Below are 5,387 nucleotides of genomic sequence, written 5' to 3'. Positions count from 1 at the left end.
TGCTGGGCGGCTCCCGGCTTCTCCCCGCTCTCCTCAGTTGCCCCTGCGGCCACCATCCTTTTAGGCCCGCCACCGTCCGGATTTTGTCCAGAATATCCTGAAATTCTCCTAGGACCATTTATTTCAACATGTTGTGTGTACAACTTGAGGGTGTGAGAATAATTTTCCTATTAAAAAAACAAAATATCAGAGTAAAAAGAAAGAGTTGGGGTCAGGCGCAAGGGATTATTATCATTACATTCTCTACATTTACTGGGAGGAAATGAGAGTACCTCCTGGCTAGGTTTGGGGTCACATAGACTTGGGTTGTAGTCCCAGCCTCATCTAAGTTACTAGCGGTAGGACCTTCGGCAAGTTACTTAACTATCCAAGTCCCATGTTCAAAACCTGTTAAAAGGAAGACGACAAATACACCTATGAGGCTGTTTTTATTATTAAATAATGTGAGCATAGCCACAATGCCTGGAACCAAAAAAGCCAATGCATGGTAGGTATGCCCAGCTGCTGCTACAACATAGGGATTACGTTGATTTATGTATATTGATCAATGTATCCATCAATCCTGCTGTATTCTCAAAAATTCTAATATTTGTAGTTTTTCTTGGATTTTCTGTATATAGAACCATATGGCCTGGGAAATAACCAACTTTTTTCTTCATTTTTAATCCTACTTCTTTTTTCTTAATTATGTTGCCTAAGCTCTTCAGTACAGTGGTGAATATAAGCTATAGCGGTGAGCATCCTTGTCTTGTGCTTAACGTTAAAGAAAATATTTCTGCATTGATATAAAAAAGCTAAAATTATCCTCTTTTCCTTGCTAAGAGTTTTTTCTCGTAAATGGATACTGAAACTTAACAAACGCTATTCATCATCTATTGAAATGATCTTTTTTTCTCCCTAAATCAGTTAATGCAGTGAGTAATACTAATAGATTTTTTAACATCCCTGTATTCCTCGGATAAACCTGTTAGGCCACCCATGATGGTTCTGTTTTTAGATATATTGGATTTAGCTTGTGATTATTTTATTTAGAATGTTTGTATCTATAAGGTTTAATTTTCCTTTCTTTACTCTTCTTGCTAATATCAAGATTATACTAGCTTCATAGAAGAAGTTGAGGAGGTTTCCCCTTTTTCTTTTCTCTGGCAAAGTTTTGGTAAAACAAGCCTGAAAACCATCTTGGCCTGGAGCTTACAAGTAGATTTATGACCATGGGTTAAGTTTCTTTAGGGGATACAGTCTTTGTTTTCTATTATTTCTTGTATCAATATTGATTTATATTTTTATTGAAAATTGACCATTTCATGTAAGCCTTCACGTTTGTTGGCATAAAGCTGATTATTCATTTATTTAAAAAATCTTTTCTATATGTCCAATATTCTCATTCTTAATATTATTTGAATCTCTTTTCTTGGCTCCTATCACTAGTGGTTTCTTAAAGTGCTTCTGGGTTTCTTGCCTGTTTATTATGTCTTTGTTTTCTATTTCATCTGCTCTTTATTATCTCCTTCTATATTTGTTTACTTTGTCCTTTTTCTAACACCCAGCTCATTAATTTTGTCTTTGTTTTCTAATACATATATTTGCAGCCATAAATTTCCTTCTAGATACCATTTCAGCTGAATCTCTACCTGAATTTTCAAACAGTTGAGCTAGAAGAGTGGGCAGTGGAGATAGAAAAAAAATCAGCTTTACTGATATTACAGAAATGTGTCTATGGGCTTATAATTATTGCACTCCAGAATTAAGCAGACTTACCTGCTTAGTTATAGTAATATACCTAGTTTTACATTGGGGCCTGCCCCTGAAAAAATGCAAGAAGAGACCAAAATGTGTGTAGGCTCTCAAGAAAACTGAGAGTCTAAATTATCCCCCAATTCACCAAGTTACTTCTCCCACCAAAAAGTCTTTTACAGCCAGTGTTTATCTTGGTTTACCAATATGTTTACCAATTTGTTTACTTCATTGCTTCTTGCATACCTCTTTCCTTCTGGGTTTTCTTTCAGTAAAGGTCTCTGAATGGTGAATTTTTTGTTTCTGTCTAAAAATCTTTACCTTTTGAATAATAATTTGGTTGACAATTCTTGATTGACAGTAACTGTCCCTTATCTTTTGGCATCCATTATTATTGATGAGTCTAAATAGTGTTCCTTTGCAAGTCATGAGTTTTATTTCTCTGATATTTTGTAGTTTCATTAGGATGTGTCTAATATGGATTTTAAAAAATATATGTATAGCTGATTCACGTTGCTGTACAGCAGAAACTAACACAACACTGTAAAGCAACTATACTCCAATAAAAATGAAAAAAAAATGATTTCCCAAAGTTATACAGCCAATAAGAGCTGAGTAGGGATTTGATTCCAGAGTAGGTGTACCCAACCTTTACCTGACCCTGTTTCCTGAAAAGAGGACTACTGCAAGAACCAGATGCTGACCCGATTCCAATGATGGAATCAACAACAACTACCTGTGGCTCTCTGGGCAAGCCACACAATCTCTGGGGTGTAGTTCCTTCTTCTGTAAAATGAAGATGGTGGATTTTGCATTCTACAAGGCCAACTGTGAGCTCTCAGGTTATATTATCCTAAAATATACTAGTTGTATAGTATTAGTAAAACGAATTTAAATTAGATATAGGGAGTCCAAGATTTGCCACTAACTTTTGTGATTCATTTAACCTCCCCAGTTATCATCTACCTTTATTATCTACCTCACTTCAAGGGTTATTTCTAATATGTATGTCAGTGCTTTAGAAATGTGTTTGTGTAATACAGCACAAATATAAAGTATTATCCCAACATCTTCAATAAAATTTATAGCATTATAAATTTTTTAAATTTACTGGGAATTTTTTATTAACCTGAGGATGGATGGATTTTTTAGGTTCTGGAGAAGTCTCAGACATTGTCCTTTGATTACTGCCTCTCACCCCTTCTTTTCAGTTTCTTCTAGATCTCCTATTAGAATGTGTAGGGTCCCTTTATTCTAACTTCTATGACTCTTAGCCTCTTTTCGTCATGTTTTTAATTTCAAGCACTCTACCATTTCTAGATGTTCTTTCAAACTTGTCTGTTCTTTCATACTGTACTATTTGTATTATTTTGCTTCCTTTAAAAAATCTATTAATCATTTTAAACATTCTAACTTTATAGCCTTTTAGAGTATTTTATCACATTTTTAGTTCTTAGAATTAGGGTGCTAATTGCTAATTCTGATTGTATCTACCAACTCTGCTACACAGTGCTTGTTTCCTCATATGATTTATGTTTTCACCATGAATTCATCCTCAGTAAGGCTGCTTTTTCTGTGGGATTTTTGTGTGCCCTGGGTCATAGAAGTGTCCCAGAGAGGTTTTGTATTTGTTTCTTTCAGAGCCCTTAGGAAGTCTCACTGGTCCTAGAACAGTTTTACTTATTCAGTTTGGAGTTCCTGTATCACAGATAGTACTTATGTATATATTCTATACTTTGTTGTGACACAAGCCTGGGGGTTATGATTTCTCACAGATGACTTTCCTTTTTCCTACTCACTGCTTTGAGATGGTTGGCAATCCTCCTTGTCTATTATGGTTTGGTGCCTATCTTCCTAGTTTTTCCTCTTAAATAAAACTCCTTCCAACCTTTCAACTTTATTGGACAGTTTGTGTGGTTGGTAGGCACAGCATGTTCAGTTTCAGTCCCCTAGGTTAACATTTTATTTTCTTTTGTCCTAACTATATACATGTTGCAGGATTCAAAGAACAGGCTTTTGGTCTAGCAATTTAGTAATTAAATTGTTTGCTCTCTATGGATGCCATTTTTAAAGACTTTTTGCCTCTAAGCATGTCCCTAAACAAATTAAAAACTTTTATCTTTTCTTAGTTTATCTTTTTACGGGACACTATTCCTAATTTTTATTACTTTAACTGATTTTCTTTGGGCCATCTTAAATCTTCCTTTTGTTGTGGTAAACAGAACTAATGATAGTATAGAAGCATCTTCTATCTTGTTACATAACTTTTTGCATTATGTTGACCACTGCAAGAAATCATGTTAAGAGTTTTCAAAAGAGTTAACTTTTTTCCTCAAGTGATAACACCAAGTATATTAAAAAGTACAGTTTGTATTATTTTCCATGAAATATACTTTGCCCTGTGCACCAGTAAGTTCACTCACCCTATTTTGGTTTTGCCCACTCACAGCCTCACAAAATCCTTCTATAGTTTATCCCCACTAGCTTAACATTCCTTTACCCACTAAAACTTTAAAGTCTTGGGGATTTCAAATGTACTATCTTCTACAACATTTCTGAAAAACAAGACAGACTCCTGTACAAAACCTTGAAAACCCTGCTTTCTGTCTTTAAGCCAGTTCCCAATTCTAACAAAAATTTGGTTACTCTCTGCTTATTAATAAGTTAGAATCAAGGAAAATAAAGCTCAGGAATAAGTTTTAAACTTCCTTTATTATCATCAATACAAAGTACACAAAGTAATTTTCAAGGGGATATTTTTTGTTCAAAGATATATTCACATTAGCAAGAGTTTATTTATTTTATAGATAAAAGTTAGCAGATATGCCATTTTTATATCTTTTACTTTCCAACGACAGTTTGCAGTGTCATTAAAGTCATTATCAATTTTTTTATGATCAGATCTAGAATCTGTGCTTATCAAAAGCTATATGATACCATAAACACAATACATAGTAATAACCTGAGCTGCTTTAGTAGAGATGTTGTAGAATAAAGCTTACTTATGCCCACAGATATCATGATGACATCTCCTAATAAGCTTTGAAGAAATATTTGTCATATCATATGATTTTAAAAGATGGGGAGACAGTTACATTAAAAGAATATCATTTTAAAAGAAGATACTTTCATTTCTTAGATTTTAGCATTATAAAATTTACTTTTTTAATCACAAAAGAAAAAGATTTTAAACTAATAAAAATAACATGTACCACTTAAGTAAAATTCTTCATTAAAGTGAGTTTGAGTCTAAGTAGGAAAGAAACCACATTTATTTGACCTTTTAGTATTTAAATCCTTGAAAAAAGCCTATGCTTTGGGCTTCCCTGGTGGCGCAGTGGTTGAGAGTCCACCTGCCCATGCAGGGGACATGGGTTCGTGCCTTGGTCTGGGAAGATCCCACATGCTGCGGAGCGGCTGGGCCCGTGAGTCATGGCCGCTGAGCCTGCGCGTCTGGAGCCTGTGCTCCACAACGGGAGAGGCCACAACAGTGAGAGGCCCGCGTACCGCAAAAAAAAAAAAAAAGCCTATGCTTCACTGCAGAATTAGCACTTTAAGAAAATACTGACAGTAATAACACACTATCAAAATGTATACAAATGGCAGCTATGTAATTTGTACGTTTAATAAGTTAACTATATCCATTTTTCAAT

Source organism: Monodon monoceros, unplaced genomic scaffold (assembly GCF_005190385.1).
Source record: "Monodon monoceros isolate NGI ecotype Baffin Bay Population unplaced genomic scaffold, NGI_Narwhal_1 Super_Scaffold_20, whole genome shotgun sequence".
Taxonomy (NCBI): domain Eukaryota; kingdom Metazoa; phylum Chordata; class Mammalia; order Artiodactyla; family Monodontidae; genus Monodon; species Monodon monoceros.
Note: the sequence above shows the minus strand (reverse complement) of the source record.